Genomic DNA, 18,022 nt, shown 5'->3' with positions numbered 1-18,022 from the left:
ACACGTAGATATAGATTTTTTTGTGTGTAAAAAATAGAAAATTGACCAAATTTAGACAAGGCCCTGTAAAGTGAAAATAAAGCTGTCTTATGAATTGGACAGAGAAGAGTGTTGTTAACAAGCCTGTCTAATTTGAACGAATAAAAAAAGTGCATATCCTTCCATCCATTCATTTTCTGTACCGCTTATTCTCACGCGGGTCGCGGGCGTGCTGGAGCCTATCCCAGCTATCTTCGGGCGAGAGGCGGGGTACACCCTGAACTGGTCGCCAGCCAATCGCAGGGCAATGTATGTAAAATGGTGCTGGAAAATCCGGAAATATAGACTTCCTCTTCCAAGCTGTCGGATGCTGTCGGCGTGCCGGATGCGCCGAAAATATGCTCCGCTTGACCTTCACCTGCCAATCAAATGCATGCCTGTGGTCCACACGTCTTCAGCGCTAGCCACAGGCTGAATAACGTGTTAAATAAAATGTTAACTTTCTCTGTAATGTGGATCAACAGAGCAAGCCGGGCGGTGACGTATTAGACGACCCCGCCACCGGTCTAGCGAGCTCATTAGCTCGTTAGCTCATGTGCTAGCGGACGTAATAAACAGGTAACTTCACCCGAAGCGTCTCTATTGTATGGAGCCATGCGCGGCGCTCAGAGCGAATTTGACGGCCCAACCGCCGGTACGCGAGCCCGCTAGTTGCTACTTGCCGGCTAGTAGCTGCTAGTGTGCTCATGGCTCCGCGCAACACAGACACTGTAGCCCAAACAACACAAAACACCAGGGCTTGACATTAACAACCGCCAACCTGCCAAATTTCGTCAGTGGTGCGTAAGACGGCCACTCCCACTAGCCACTTTTGTGGCTTGAACTGTAATTGTGGTTTTCGCAAAGGGCATCTGTAACAATGAACCAACTACAATGTGAGTCTAAAACACTACAACTCCCATAAGCAGGGCCTCCAACTAATGTTTGCTCATTGGTTAATTCATGAAGCTTTTGCTGACGTCAATGCTGACACGGGGTCAGACATGGCGATAATACGACAAAGGGAGGCTTTTGTGGTCGGGAAAAACTACTTCAATGTTGGAACAATTAAGACCCATGAAATGTCCCTTGGTTATAAAGAGTCCATCGCAATATGTACATTCTGTGGCCAGGAAGGTCGACCTTTGATAGACTTTGTGCGGATGTGCGAGTAAATATTATGGTCTATGTGTATTAATAAACGAACAATGTGTTTGTTAATTAAAGGTAGTTTTTGTGGCAGTTTTTGTTTAAAAATAAATGCTCGCTCATCAAAAAAAAAAAAAATTGTGGCAGTTTTTGTTTAAAAATAAATGCTAGCTCATCAAAAAAAAAAAAAAAAAAAAAGAAGACAGCTAATGTTACTTTTCAATAATGCAACTAACAAACCTCCATATGCTACCTTTTAAGTTTGCATGATTCAATTTGTGTTTTGTACAGGCTGGATGAGGAACAAGGTGTTACATACTTATAGAAACTTAAACATGGCTTGATAGTGCATGTTTTATATTGCTGAGGCTGAAAGAAAAAAAATGATTATAGAAGCATTATCATATAAACCGTACACACAAACATATTAGAGCTGAATGCTTAATAATGACCTGTTGCGTTAAACATTTATGTCATCTTTATTTGAGTGCAGTTATATTTATAAACGTTGTGAATCTAGTTTAAGTAATCTTTAGAATGGCATAGTTAGCTTTTATCATATTTTACAATACACGCTTTGTGCAGAATGTTACGTGAGCAAGAATACTTCCTGTGTATGCAACAATAAATAGCATACTAGGTGATGATGAGATAATGGTTTGCCAGAAAAAAAATAAAAATCTTTTAGATTCGTGCCTTTGGACATAAGTTAAATACAAATAATAATACATAATTTTGTATTATTTGTAGTATTTTAAATACTTGGCCTTGTTTTTAACCCCGCCCAAAAAATACGGACAACTGAAATGGTGAAAAAGAGAAGAAGAATGTTATGTGCAGTGAGCCTTCTACTTAGCTGCATGCAGTTACGGTAAACTGCCAGCAGGTGCCGCCAATTGAAACGTTTTCTAAATCAGAGACAAAAGTGCTGTGTTGTCTTCATTTAAAATGAATGCTTTCACATGTTGTAATTTTCCATTTCTTCCACTAGAGGGCTCCAATTACCTTGCAAAAAAAATAAAAAAAAATAAAAAAAGATGTGTCTCCTGAAGACTCGATTTTAAAGGCAGTTGAAGCTTTTTTATTCTTTTGTTTTTTTCTGTTTTTTCTTAAATGTTAATTTGGGATGGGGGTGGATCCAAGCAGTGAGTTCGGCGTGTGCAGGGTGACGACGGGGTGAAAGGTCAGGTCTGTAATTGATCCCCGAGCAGTGATTCTTCCCACCTCCCAAGCTAGGGTGAAGAGGATTGAGTTGAAAAACACTTTATGACATGCAAAAAAAAAAGCACGATCAAAATGCAGGTTTTCAAGAACTGACTGCCAACACGTTGTCTTTGTTCCCTGTGTCTTTGTTCAGCTGCTGTGTGCGTGCGACAGTCTCGGCTTTTTATTTCCCCTCCAAATGCAGTCGAGCGATGATACAGTAAGTGAGACATGCTGCCTGTGGCTGGTGATGCACAATGAAGACAAGAGGAACATGAGCAAACGGAAAAGCTGCAACTGGACGGTCCTATCAGAACACGTGTGTGTGTTTTACAGGGCGAGTCGGTCTCAGGAGCTTTGGTGGCGTGCTGCAACAAAGAACTGGTCTGTGCGTGTGCTCTTGTGCAACACGTCGTGCATGTGTTCTATCGGAGAAAAGAAAAGGTCAATTTGACCATCTGTGCAGAATTTGGTACATTCATGAATTTGTATATTGTTGGAACAAGAACAAGATGCAGTATTTGATTTTCATCCTCATTTTAAATGACAGATTTAAAGACCCTGTAACGTGATTACAGTGATTGGTTTCTAAATACGATACAGTAAGCCCTTGCTATATTGTTGTTCACCTATTATGGATTAAGTGCATTTTTTTTAACTCCTATTTACATTGCTGATCATTCCACATAGCACATGATTTCTTTACATATTTTTTAATTGATGTGGTAAAATAAGTATGTATGACGTCATGTGGTGTAAAATACGCTATAAGGAATAGTCACAAAGCTGTCGAGTGAAAGAAAAACATTTCTTGTTGGGGGATGTTCAGCATGCGAGCAGATGTAATTTGGAATTTAGGTAAAAGGGGCGAGAGTGTTTCTTCTCACTCCTTTATCAGATGTGCATTTTAATTTTAATGCTACTCTTTGGTTGTTGTTATTTTTTCCCATTTCTTGCAATTATTGTTTCATTTGGTTTTCTCTTAAGATGTTTTCTTTTGTTGTTGTTGTTTTTTTATATGGCACATCGAAATATACAGCTACAATTCACTTCAGTTGACACATACAGCACATACTATACGAGCCAATGTGTTTTGAGTGACAGGTGAAGGTGGAGGGGGCGGGGCGTTTTTTACAGCACCTTCAGCGGACACGCCCACAATGTCCTGCAGCTGGGAGGAGCGCTCTACTTTTCATGATTTTGAAGCCTCACTTGATATGCAGTGGATGGTGATTTTTTTTTTAATTCATTAAAAATAGGGAGGTTTGTTAACAACACGCTTCTCCGTGGTGTTTCCAACGTGCAGTTTGATTTTCACTTAACAGGTCTCTGAACGATTACCCTGAGCGATGATTATGCTGTGGTATAGAGTATCTATAAAACGGCCGACCGTCAAATATTCACGGTAGCAAATCCTTCTTGCGCGTGGTCATTCGGTGATTGTGACGTGAACGTGAGCAATAGCCCATCGGGCTCGACCTGGAGCTCGTGCTATTGCCAGACACAAATAAGAGCGACTGCTTGTGTCTTGTCATCATGCAATGGAAATGACAAGAGCAGTTTGCCACCTCAGTGTAGTTACCAGACAAGCTAACAGTTAGCCTAGCTATTACAACAACAACAACAACCACTACCTATGACTACGACTACTACTACTACTTCTTCTTTGTATTTGACGGCCGTCTGGATGCCCTGTGACACGATACTGCCTCTGACAGGTTACTCTCGGTACTACAGCAGTTCGGGGGAGGAGTTTGTGATTGATGGTGGATAATATACAGTATATGGTTATTTATGTGGTGTGCTGTGTTGGTCATGTCGAGTACACTCCACGCTATAAGAGCATTAAACCTCCCTGCTGATTTTTGTTCTCCTCGTCTCACGTTTTAGCAAACAGTTAAGGTATTATTAATTATGTTTGCCAAAATGTGTAATGCATTGCCATAAAATCGACATACACACAAAAAATGAACATGTATCCAAAAAAAAATAATAATAATTTGCCAAGGAAATCCCGCAAAGACGAACGCGAGGTTGTACATTTCGGAATTCTATCCAAAATTTCGCTTCAGTCACACGCAGTCCTGAAATGTGCTGGACCCTTTGGAGGCCATCGTCGGATTACCTCCACACATGCTTTTGCAAAAGAAAAAGCAGCCTCCAGATGAGAAGAACTTGAGAACAGGAAGAAGAATACACACCGAAAGTTATATTGGAAACCGAAAAACGCCAATGTGACAATACGCGGCGTTACGTTATCATGAATTTAAGGTCAAGTGTTTTACTTGACATGATTCACGTTCATGATGGATTGTTATTATGGCCATTATTTCTGATGGGAAGATTTGTTCTGTAATATGAATCAATTGGAGGTTGATCGGCATCGAGGGACATATTCTATTTGACCTGAGAGGTTCCACTGTACTCTGACAATTAGACAATTAGTCACATGCCCTGAAAATGCTATCATTTCCCATCATTTGAAAGCAGTCGTCACAATAGTTAAGCCAAGTAAAAATGTACAAAATTTGCTCGCATTGTACCCGAAGAAACGTGGTATCAGGTTGTGAAAGTGCAATCGATGCATGTCGAATGCCATAACGTGTACTTGAGGTCTCAACGCTATTGGTGTATGATTTAAATGACATTTTTTTTTTTTTTAATAAACCGTGTAGAAACAGAGAGAGAGAGAGAGAAAACGGCGGCCTCCCACCAACATGCTGTAAGTTACAACACTGACGGCCTGAAGGAATTTGAACTTGCACACTTGTTATGATGTTCATGCAGCCTCTCTTTGTCCCTCTCCTCTCCTCTCCTGCGCCTCTTATTTATGATCATTACCTTGACCTGCACCAGCCCGCACATGCTTGTAAATCACCGCCGTCCCTCCCTCTCGGTCTCATGCTTACATAAACAACATTTAACACATCTATTGAGCGCGCTGCACGCCCGAGCGAGGGGTCCCGTCAAGGAGACGTTATCATCGGGTTTGCTCTGACTACGGGAGAACATTTTGATCACGCTCGCTTTAAAAAAGGACTGGGAAATTTACGACGAAATGCTGGAAAAATCGTGACAGAGAAAAAAACAGGGAAATAGAAAAAGAGTGAAAGTGTTAAATTTACAGGAATATTTTGTACATTAACCATTCAAAAATGGAGATTTGAATGTACAAATATGTTAAAAGAATCATATTTCTCTGTACAATGTACAGATAATTGTAGTGTAGACATTTTTTTCTTTATCATGATCCCTTATATATCCCAAAAAGCATTTTCCTCTAGAATTACATGAAATTAATGGCGATTTTCCAGTATTTTTTTCCATTTGTTCATATATTAATTAAAAAATAATAATAATCGACCCTTGTGAGGATAAGCGGAACGGAGGATGAAGGAATACAAATCAAATGAAACAGAAATATCCAATGGGGCCAGATTTTTTTCAGTAAAAACTATGGATGTTTTTTTTTTTAACAGTACATAGGAGAAATATATTTTTGAGAGTATTACCTGGTTTCCGAAACATTACATGAGGGAAGATGTCTTCTTAAAGTCTTTAATATATGCACTCAACAAAGTAAAAATTCACACCGGTTGAACTAACATCGTGTGAATCATGACACAATTTCCAAGTAAAATACTTTTCAACAAACGTGCGCAGTGCATGCTCACGAATGATCTTTTTCAGTTTCATTTTCAATTTAGAGTAACAATCGCATCATGGTCAAAGTTAATGAAACACATTCACTGCAAAAGCCCCTCGCCGATGACCCTTCTTCTCGATTCTTGCATTACTCACATTTCCTTCTCTTTTGCATGCTTTCACTTTGCAGTACATTCAGTATAATACCTCGTATCATATTTACCTATCCAACTCCACTTTAACTTGCATTTTCTATGTAGGAAAAGTGTTATATAAATACAATTTGATTTATTGAGTGATCTCTTTGCAGTTCCACGAAGGGAGGCAGGGGCAGGGTACACCCTCAAATGGTCGCCAGTTGCTTCACAGGACCATTCACACTTGCATTCAAATCAACTGACATAAAATGCATAAAGATGCTGCCGCCGCAGAGACAAGTGCAAAGCAGATAAGTATGAAGCTTCCTTTCGAATTTATAGGTTGACCCTATGTCCTGACACAATTGCAGCCTTGTTCTGCCCGCTGCGCTCCAAGCTTAAATCACCGTGGAGCTCATGGAGAGACTAAATCACGGAGATGGAAGGAGGTCTACCAAAGGTCTACCGTGCAAAAGAGTGAGCGCAGTGTTTCGGGGAGTAACAAATGACATGTAAACGGATGATGTCATTCCATTACAAAATTGACATATCGGTAATTGTAATCTAATGAAATTACAGCTGCTTTTGCAAATTTCCATCATTGCAATTTTAGTTACATTTGACAAATAGCCACAAAAGCTTGGTTTATCAAATCGTTTTTTTGTTAGTTTATTTCTTTTTTTTTTTCATATTAACATCTGCCCTCTAAAGCAGACGCTTGGGATTGGCTCGCTCTGGTCATGTGACTCAAACGACTCGTGAAATGATTTGTCAGTCAGCTGAGCAGCAACAATGTCGGCAGCACATTAGCAGTTAGCGTCGATAGGCTAGCCAGCCTACAATACAATTGAGTCAGCTTTCGTTTCATATCATTTCTGATGCAAGAGGCGTGTTTTGAAGTAAGATGTCGAGTCAAATTGAGTCTTTTTCCAAATATGAACTGGAACCGCCAACTTTTGGTGGAATCTTTACTGCTTTATGGAGTTTATCTGAGATTTTCAAAAAGGTTAGATCAGGTAAGGCTCATAATGTATAGTTTAACTTTTGAACATAAACGCACATTGACTTGTGAACAGTTTCATCTTTATAATTTTGGATGTTTTTGATGGAACATTCGTGCCATTACTTACCTAGGTTGTCATATGATCTGTTATTGTCGAAATTGTGCACATTTGTCATTCGGTCAACACGGTATAATTTTTGTCAACATGTACAGATATAATGCAAGAAACAATTTTTTTTTTTGGGGGGGCGGGGGGGGGATATTTTGTGAATGAATTCCAAATTAATAAAAGTAACCGTACTATTACGTTTTCAACAGGGTAACGTGTAATAGTAACCGAGCACATATCGAAAGTAATCATCAACGGTGATAATATGGCCATTGCATGGCTGCAATGGCACACGCGCGCACGCATGCACGCACACACCAGCAGATAAGGCATCAAAGCGACGTTCAGATTTACAAGACACCATGGAGGGCCTTTAAAAATGACTGCTGCGTAAATGTTTATGCAGCTCGCAGCATGTCAGGCACTAGGGGGAGGAGAGCACGGCTGTGCTGCGAACAAGCAGACACTTTGCAAATTAACAGCCTGGAATCGGACGTTTGCATTTGTGCTCAGGAGGAATGATCGCAACTTGAAACGCCTTTAAATCTCTGCTGCGGGGGCTTTGACACGGGTACTCTACGGAAGGCGCTTTGGACTGAGAAGTGGCGAGCGCGATGTTCATGCAACGAGTGAGCGGAGAGCCATGACGTGAAACAGTACTTGTATGGCGAAAGCGGCATGTGTGATTCCGCTGTTTCTATAATACTGCACTATGTCTACACTATGTGTACATGCAATGACACCTAACACATTAAGCCCTGACAGCTACGTAACAAATCAACGACATAAATCTCCCACGGGCGTGAATGACCCACTATCTCCAAACCAGCTGTGGCTCAAGTCAGTGAGCTCAACATATAGCTGTGCAAATAGCCTAGAAGAAGTCCTACAAGCAAAAATGATTGAGCTCCATTGTACATATGTTGGCTTGAAATGACTATTTACACATATCCCCAATTGTTGTTTTTTTTGGTAATGGTCTGTGGCTAAATACGCTACATTAGACCAATGCGCCATATTTAGGCAATCTGGTTTTTGGGTTGTAGGGAGGATTTACCACGGGTGTGCATATGTAATCGTTCGGCATATTATAATGACGTCAGCCTCACGTCGATAAGGTATAAAGTATATCATCACAGCCGCCGCCATACTACAGACACGTTGGCAGGTATCTGAATACCATCACATTTGTATCCACATTTGGATCTGAGGAGATCCAATTCAATGTTTTTATTCCTCCCTTCCGCTTCCACGACCCATTAAGACATGCGAGTGATGAGGTACGGTGAGAAGGGTGACTCAACAAGAGGAAGAAGTCAACTTCCCTCTGGTTTCTGTGTCCAGCTGAGTGTGCGTATTGTGGATTTATGGAAGAACAATGCTGATCTGAACCTTCCCTCATCCAGCGCAGTTAACGGGTGAAAACGTTATATTTCCAAACTCCCTCAAACACCTTTGGCAGCTTCAACAATCACACAATCTTCATAGGGAAATGTTACTGTTAGATGTCTGGCAAATAGTCTGTTGGGTTGATAATCCTGTCGTGAACATAGCCCCAAAGAAGCAGGCTCTTTAGCACGGTATCCAGATTGTGTACCCATGCACAGCGCCGTTCCCGTCATCCCACTGTTAAACGGCCTCTGGGATCAATCCAACCGCGCTTGGCTGCGCAACTAAATACCTCCCTTATCACAACTCTCGTCACAGACCTCTGAGGAACTGCATCGTCAACCTGGACTTGGCTTGAAAATTCCGCAAAAAAAATCTGTCTAACAGCAGAAAGCCCAGATCGAGTGTGAAGTTCGACACTGGAGGAGATTGCATCTTCCGTCCTGTATTGTGCACGTCACGCCGGACTCTGACGCAGACATCACCGGTCTCCTAATGATCCGTTTGTGGGATGCTGCGTTGCTGTGTTATACATACACCGTAATTGGCACTGTGCCACTTTATGGGGTTCTGTTTACAAGTCACAGGTGAATAAATGTCAGTTCTGTTCCCACTAAATGTTAGTGAGAACTTTCTTTTTCATAGGGTAACCTCCGGTAAAGTCCCACTCTCCCTCAAGTGTTATCAGCCTTGGCTGATTCCTGCCACTGTTTCGCACACAGCCCAGACACGCGGTCACCTTTTCAGTTGATTTGTTTGTTTATCAGCAGTTTACAATCATGAAACATTTGCCGCCGTTGTTGTGCGACTGCTGCCGGCTTCCTGGCTATACCAGCCTGTTTCCTGTGTGCCTCCGCCAGCAGGACGTCTGCGGACTTCCTGCTTGGGATTACTGTAATGTGCGACTGCTGATAAAAGCAATGTGGCGCTTTGTTTTTCCGCGTCACTCTATTGCTGTTTTTTGTGTGTGTGTTTTTTTTTGCACCCTTATGTGCGTCACCTCATGATACCATTTATTTTAGTTGCACCCCCTTCAGTGAGGAAATCATGTGAAATGGATGACCGGTGAGTGTATACAATGTCTGCATCCATCTTCATTCCATGTAATAGAGATGGACGGATGGCCTCTGGGAGACGGCGTACGTAACACATGGGGCTTTCCAGCCAACCGGAGTGATGGACTGAAGACCGGTTGAGAGAGGTGGCTAACAAATGGCTGAGTGATGGGCAACGTTAGGGACTTCTTATAAAGTTCCCTGCACCCACATCATGTTCCCCTGTGCCTGGCCTTGGATAGGGTGAACATGTTCAAGTCAAGGGCGTGTTGGCGGAGTTCAGGAGAAGCCCTCATTTAAACGTTGTTTCTATGCCGCGGCCTTCATTCCCACTCATTCATTCCACAATATCGAAGCAGAGAGAAAATGTAGAGTCAACAAATCATGTTTGTCTGTTGTCACAACGATTGTTTGACATTTTTACATCATCTAAAGATGTTCCATTGGAGGGTTTACTGAGAACAAGAAAATGAGAGACAAACTGTAATTGCCATCACAATGACAAAAATGCAAGTTCCCTGGACCGATACGTTGGGTGGTTGTCCACCGATCCTCAGAGATGGGTTCACCGGGTCTTTGATTATGGTGCACATTATGGTGGGCGGGGCCTTCTTGGAATTGCCATTTTATGATCATTATTGATATGGTATACAAATAAATCACCTTTTTAATGCTTTAGCGTATGTGGAAAGTTATAACATATTGCTTATAGAAGGTATATATCGGGGTTCATATTTATTTTACTCACCCGCTCGCCCTGTTTTGGCCTGATTGGCTGTCGTTAAAGCCATTCATCCTGAGAGCAGCCACTGAGCAATGAGGTCTTAGCTAAGCCAATCAAATGAGAGAGTGACACTGTGGGAGATTCTGGGAATATTTCGAGGCTCCTGCCTCGCTGACAGAACGCAGAACCCCCGATGGGAGAAAAACAGCAATTAGGCAATTACACCACCGAGTCCTGTAAGGATCCCACATCGCCCTGTTTTCGTAGACTCTCTGTGGGCCAATAAGGGACAGCCACGGCCATGGTTGCGGTCCAGCTGACAAATGAGCGTTGCAACGACCTGAGGATTGCAAGTGAAGAGGGATGGCAAGCAAAGCAGGATATAAGCGGATAAGAAAGGCAGGACGCAAAGAGAAATAGGGAGAAAGTGATAGATCCAGGAAAGGAAGCTAAGGAACGGCTTCAGTGAAATAGAGCACGCGGGATGAATTGTGTGTCTGAGCTTGACTGAGTGCCTCGAATTGCTTGAAGTGTTCTCATGTGACTCAATGAAACGTCCACATTCTACTTCGATAAGAACTTCGCCGCACCTGTGTTAACACTGTGCATGTGCGCGGCCATAGACAGTGACTCACGCCGCGACAAGTTGCTGGTTTTCTTCGTGAACAATGCAAACACAATTCAGGTAAATGCAGGTGTTGAGTGTCTAAAAAGGCATACAGATCGGTGCTGATGACGAAACAGGTCCAAGCGCTTCCTTCCGGAATAGCGAAGGGGACCGTCTACAATGTCTTTTTTTTTTTTTTTTTTTTTTAAACACAAGATATCACCACAAAGCCACCAAAAGGTGACAATAGCCGATGTTTCGGCTTCATTCGTCATATTTGTATATATAAATGATATACGTGTGCTTTACATTTGTCCGAAGACACCAGCCGTAAAGAAAACACAATTTTAGCAAGTTGGGCTTCAAACAATCATGTCATCAACCCGAGTTACGCTTGTTAGCTTAGCATACAGAGGAAGTCAGCGATGCCATTTTCCGCGTTGGTCACGTGACGTCGCGCTTATCGCGGATTGTTTTCATTTAGTGAAGGAAGATGATGATACTCCCATTCCATTGCACACACCCACCCATCCACAGACTCCGTCCTTTCAGGGTGCACCGCTGCGACTATCGTATCCTGTGGCATCATCATAATGCGCATAAACGTTCGCAATATACAGTAGGTGTTGGCTAACGAGGTATTTTGAATTGCACCGATGGTTGACAGAATGAAAACGTGACATGTTTTGCGTCCAAAGTCGAGTTGCAGTCATACGTACGGTCCAGGTGGATGATGCCGTGTCCCAGAATCAACGTGAGGTTGGCGATGGACCCACCGGCGTTCATTTTTCTACTTACTCAGGAGGTAACTTGGGTGGTCCACAAGCATCTGTCGCTCCTTCTCTCCTATTATTTCTTCTTTTCCTCTGTGTTATTTCCTCCGCACTCCCACATATCTATCCAGCCAGTGTATTGTCAAGCATGTCTTTGCAAACATTGCAGCGCAACATCACAACTCAGATAGAAGCCATAAACACCTATCGTTAATATTCATCCATTCAATTTCTTTGGTCCTCTCCTCCGCATCCCATCATTTGACTTTGCGTTTCAAAGGCAAACTTTCTCCCCCTTTTGCGAGAAATATGAGGTCCGCTAAGAGTACCTCCAACGTAATAAACAATTGTCAGGCGAGAGGGAAAGCAGAGCGAGCATGGACCACTTTAAAAGCACATCAAAGGCTTGATGCATTGTAGACACACACACGCACGCACGCACGCACGCACACACACACACACAATGGGCCAGCAAGACTTTTGCAGTTGCAAAAAAACTGTGCCCAGAAATAACTTCAAAGCCTGTGGGAGAAAATCATATATTGAACACAATGCTTTACTGTTTAACTTTGTCACCCTTTAATGTGATCCCGCTCCAAGCCAACAGTCAGGTCCGATTATGCAGCGTACAGTCCATTTAAACAGATACATACTGTATTGCGTTATACTGTACGTACTGTACTGCATTGAAGGATTAATCGTGCTCATCTTTTTATTATTATTAGCGGCAGTTGCTGCAAAAGACGAAGCAGCCTCAACTGCTCTCGAAAGAAGAAAGTGCGATGAGTAGAGACATAAATTCAGTAGGCTCATATTCAAAGAGGTAAGACTCCGTTACTGTACGCAATTTATGGTTTTTTGTTTGACTGTTGACAGCGTTTAACTTCTTTTTTTGCTGTATTTTGAAGGTCTTGACTCGGACTCGACTCCCAAAAGTCTCGGTTTTGTCTCGGTCTCGGTACTTCAACAACGTGATAACGAGGAGAAGCACGTTGCAGAATAACAAATACCTTCAATTTCTTTGCTACTAAACCCCCCACCGACCTCCGCGCTGTTGTGACTGAGGGCCACAGCCTGAAATGAAACGATAACTCACTGGCTATTAAATTTGGCGGCCTCAATCACACGACTTCGTAGTTAGCATTTCAATTATTCTTTTTTTTTTTTTTACCTATGATGGTAATTGCTAGTGCGCTAATGCTAATCGCGAATACCAGCCGTCTGTACAGTGTTTATACCACACACTCATTACCAACATGTGCAATTTAAGGAACAAAGCCTAGCAAGTGAGAATAAAATGCATGCTAGTAGTAAAATAAATAAATGAAATATATATATTTTTGAATGGGGGGGATTACTCGAGTACCAAATATCTATGGGATAATTGATTCTATAAAGTGATAGATAGTGACAGCCCTCATGATGACAGTTTTACGGGTTATTTATATTTCATGTGGCTTTAATGTCATCACGAAACATTTTTTTGTGCGATATCTGGAAAATTGCTATGTCATCATATGATGTAGCCCATAATCCATTTCCTTGCTTGCTCCTCCCAATGAGCTACAGCCATCTTCCAGAACAGGTGGCCGTCCCGTCAAGTAATTGTCCCTCCCCGCACCTCTGCTGGTGTTTTCAACCCCACCCGCCCACGTTTCCTCCTCGTCGGAGGAGCCGGGCTGGCTGAAGAGGAGGGATCCATCCCTCGGTAGGGTTAGCAGAGGAGGGAGATAAGTGGACTTCACAGCCTGTGACGTAAATCACATCACGACATGACAGTGGGACACTGAGCAGGACCACTGATAAACCTCGGCAGGGAGGCAGACAGAGGGAGAGTGTGAGCACCGTTGAGGACAAGAGAAGAAGGAGGAGAGATGCCCTCTGGGGTTATTATTACTCCAACAAACTGCTACGGTGAGTGGGTGGCATTGTTCCGTCTCTTACACCCCACACGCATCAACTTAACCCTGCCAGCGAGAGTCTGATGATGTCACCTGTAAAGCGATCATCTGGCTCGGTGTGTGAGTGGGCAATGGAGATCTTTCAATGTTTCCACAGCAATATTTCATGATTGAGATCCACCCTTACTAAAGCATAATAATGCTATTTATTAGGACCTTCCACCAATATATTTATAGCTGAAATGTAAAACATATCCTACATCATTGATGTAAATTATAATAATTGATCCTTAAGTATTCAACTGTAATTTAACAGTCCAGAATACAAAAATATGATAGTAAAATAGAAGCCATTTTTTTTTCTATATTCTCAAACATACTAGGAGGACATTTCTGTAGTTTGTCTTTGTCTTTTCACTGTCCAATAATAGTTTTATGACCTCCGATGTCTCGTCGAATACCAAGATAAGCGTCAGATCAGGGAGGTTGGTACCCCAATTAGAAGGTGCACAAAAATCCGTTATAGCCGTAGCCTTTGACATTTTTCGCTTCGTAAACACACACAAAATAATTGCGTACCACTTCCAAATTGATACTAGGTGGAAGCGAAATGTGACTCTATTCTCATTTTAATGTTCTCTCGTTTTATCTCTCCCTGTGTGTGTGTGTGCGTGGAAGCATGCGTGCGTGTGTGCTGGGATTCTTCATGCCTGTCTCATTGTCCATAGGCCCTGTAAGACAAAGGGTTAAGTAAATGTTTGGGGAAGATAAGACCACTCAGCCTGACAGGCAGCAGGCCCCACAGCAAAGGGGGACCAAGTCACCCCCCCCTGCCCCGCCTCATCACCCAGCACCCCCACACACACACAGGTCACATGGATAGTTTCCATTTTGCCCAGCCAGCGCACGGTGTTGCTCATCCCTCATTCCAAAATGGACGCAGATCAGTCATCGTGATGGCAGGTAATTCAATGACCTTAGTGGCTGATGTACAGCTCGTGCAAAAAGTTGCTTGGGCGCCCCATCATGGCGTTCCGGATTTACAGCATCCGGTGGTCAGCCGCTTTGCGCCATATACGGACCGACATCTAAACCATTGCAAGGCGATAATTAGCAAGTCTTATTTTGTCCCAAAGGAAATCATTAGAAAATGATCTGCTCCGGTGTCAAAATGTCACCATTTTTAAACATGCAGGCAATGTTTGAATTAACCCTTTTTTTTTGTTTTTATTTTTTTTATGAAATTCACCAGTTCCATTACAAACATGAGAGAAAAAAAACATGTCATCTTCAATGCCGAGTGACCATGGTGTAATGTGAAGCTGAACACATCTCATGTTTTGAACAGTCTTACTGGTCATTCAAGTGTAAGAAGAAGCGAACGTTGTAAAACGCAACAACTATGTAAACTTTGCTTTGAGGACACGCATGATGACGCCAGTGTATATAACCCCTTGCTCTTCATTTTTGTCAAATAATTAGAAAAAAAAAAGCTGAACATGCTGAGTTACTCCTTTTATGGTCGTTGAAGCGAGGTCCATTCGGAATGTTTGGACCAGACGTCATGCAGGACAGCAGTTTGAGTGTGGTGCGATGTAAGAAGCCTACTTTCTCCTGACATTGTGTTCAAATTCCTATTTATATGCATATCCTGGTGTCCGGTACATAATGTAAATATTAAACTGTAATATTGATTATTTCTACAGTAATGAACAATATACATTTTAATGTGCTTCAACATGATTGATAACAGGGTTGCACATGTCCAATTGCGTAAAAGAATCAAGACTTGCCACATTTTCATTCGATTTCAATCGTTCCAAATATTTATACACCGAAAGGTGCTAGCGAGACATTTTTTTTTTTTAAACTGCAAACGGATCTCTCAGGGGTCTCGACTATGGGGATGTCATGTGACTCCGATTGTTTAATTGCTGTCTCTTGTTCTGGATGAGTTGACCGGAACTATTTATTTCTTCTTGACGTTTGGCTGCTGTAAAGAGCCTTATCTGTATATTGAGCCGCTGTACGGGAGGAATGCAGCAACTAGCCTTTGTTTTTTTTTTCTTTTTTTTTGCCTCACTTGAGTAGGACTGCTATGCGGGCTTTCATTACAGTAGTATATACCATCGTAGTGCGAAATGGCTGTGAAGTGACGGAAGCGATGTCCCTGGTGCGATACATATATTTTGTGTCGTGCGCTTTTCGCCTCAAACAAGAGTGGCGAGAAGTTGACCTTCATCCAAAAACAAAGTCAAACATCTACTGATACTTTGGTGCTTTTATGGTCCAACCACTAATCCGATGGTCATTCATTTCAACAGCTACACTAGCCTTTGTGTGTGCGTGCGTGCGTGCGTGTAGGTAGGTAGTAACCTTACAAGGCCACTGGTCTCTCATCTTGGACCCAGACAAAGCGCTAGCTCCACGTTACATTTGTACCCTATCCTCCTCGATATCAGGTTCTCAATGATCGACTTCAAATGTTTAGGGATTATTCCATCCATCCATCTTCTTTTACACGTTAGCTAATTTAGGTAATAACCTTATAATTACATTTTCATTTCATTTAATGACGTTTTTGTTGTTGTTGTTGTTGTTGTTCTGGTCCATAATGAAGTTTTTTTTTTTTTTTTTAGGTTCATGTTCATCAAGAGCGCACTGTAGGATCGTTCTAAATATTAAAAAAAACAAAAAAAATTCAAAAGCACCCAAAGCCCAATCTGCCCGATATTGTCTGTCTTCTTCGCGAGTGTCCAAAGTATTCACGTTCATTAGTCGAGTAGAAGTATCGACATTGGGGTTGCAGAAGACTTCTGTGGAAGTTGAACTCAACTCGAGCTTTGTACTCAAGGAAAAGTGAAAAATGAATATACCTAAAGTATAAAAATAAAAGTCATGCAAGGGGGAAAATTTCAAGGGTTGGCTGAGTTTTCCGGCTATCAACCTCCTCGCTGCCGGTAATTCGGTTTGAGTTCTCTGCCACCGACATCGTCAGGCCGTATGTCCTCGTGTGACGATTTGTGCTTTTGAACATTGACGAGCTGGAATGAACGCGCTCGGAAATGAAATAGAACGTTTTTTTTTTTTTTAACGTGTAAGGAGTAGAAAGTCCACATATTTGGGTGAAAATGTAAGAAGCAGAAGCAAAATTGAGGCGGAAAAATAAACACAATAGTAAAGTATAGCAACCGCATTTTCTACTTCGCTGAGGTCATGCAATTGCCTAAGATAGCGGAACTGTACTTTTTGGTCACAGCGAGGCATCGCCGCGACCCCTTCTCTTGCCTGATGTCAGCTGGGATAGTACCTCAGCTCATTCTTCATTTTAGCAGAGTAACGCAAACCCCATTTTCCATCTAACTGCCTCATCTTCTATCTTGCTCCATCTGTGGCACATTTCCACATTAAGGTGATGTGCGCTGGCATATGGTTTGTGCATAATTAGTCTCAGCGATAGGTCGTACGTACATCATTCCATCCATTTTTTGACCCTTTCGATCGTGAAGTATGTACACACGTATGTGAGCGCACATCATCAATGCCGCCTCCTTCAACAATCCTCGTCAGAATATAAAAGTCCCAAAGTTCTGCCCACTGAATCCCAGTTTGCTCATGAACTACACCTCGAGAAGGATTTCACTCCATAGCTTATAAAGGCTATTAACTGTATCACATTACTGTTTATCTTTTTTGTTCCTGGAGTGTGGAGTATGAGGTGCGATCTGGCTTTCAAAGATGCTAATAGCACTTTTACAGATTGGATCCAGGAACATTCCTCAGGTTCCTAAATCAACATGTCTTCACCACCGCCGAGATGTTTTTGGTCTAAAAGCCGACTGATGCATTCCTGTGAGCTCTTGAAATGGAAGATGTGGAAACGGGAGTAAATTAGGCAAAGACAAAAAAAGTTCCCACGCTACGCTATCAACCCCAGCAAGACTCAGAATATATATATCGTTCTCCCTGAAAAAAAAAACAACAACAAAAAAAGTAGCCCATCAGCTCCACTGCAGCCAGTCAGTCTTTGGTCTGCACATTCTTCCCCTCAGAAAAAAAAAACCAACAAAAAAAAAAAAACTACTGAAACAAATAGGGTGCATCTCAGCACAGGAAACATTGGGGAGGCTGCGTGGCGGGTTATCCAGAGTGCACATCCAGAAGCCAAGACAGAAACAGATGACGGTAAGAAACGAGGCAGAGAAATGAGGGAGACGGATGGAGACGACTGCCAAAGGCCGGGAAGAAAGAAATGGATGATCGTTAAAGGAATGAGGAGAGCTGGGGGCAAGACAAGAAGCATAGGTTA

The sequence above is a fragment of the Phyllopteryx taeniolatus genome, chromosome 1, assembly GCF_024500385.1.
Source record: "Phyllopteryx taeniolatus isolate TA_2022b chromosome 1, UOR_Ptae_1.2, whole genome shotgun sequence".
Classification (NCBI taxonomy): Eukaryota; Metazoa; Chordata; class Actinopteri; order Syngnathiformes; family Syngnathidae; genus Phyllopteryx; species Phyllopteryx taeniolatus.
The sequence above is the reverse complement of the archived record's forward strand: the minus strand, read 5'-3'. Positions refer to the sequence as shown.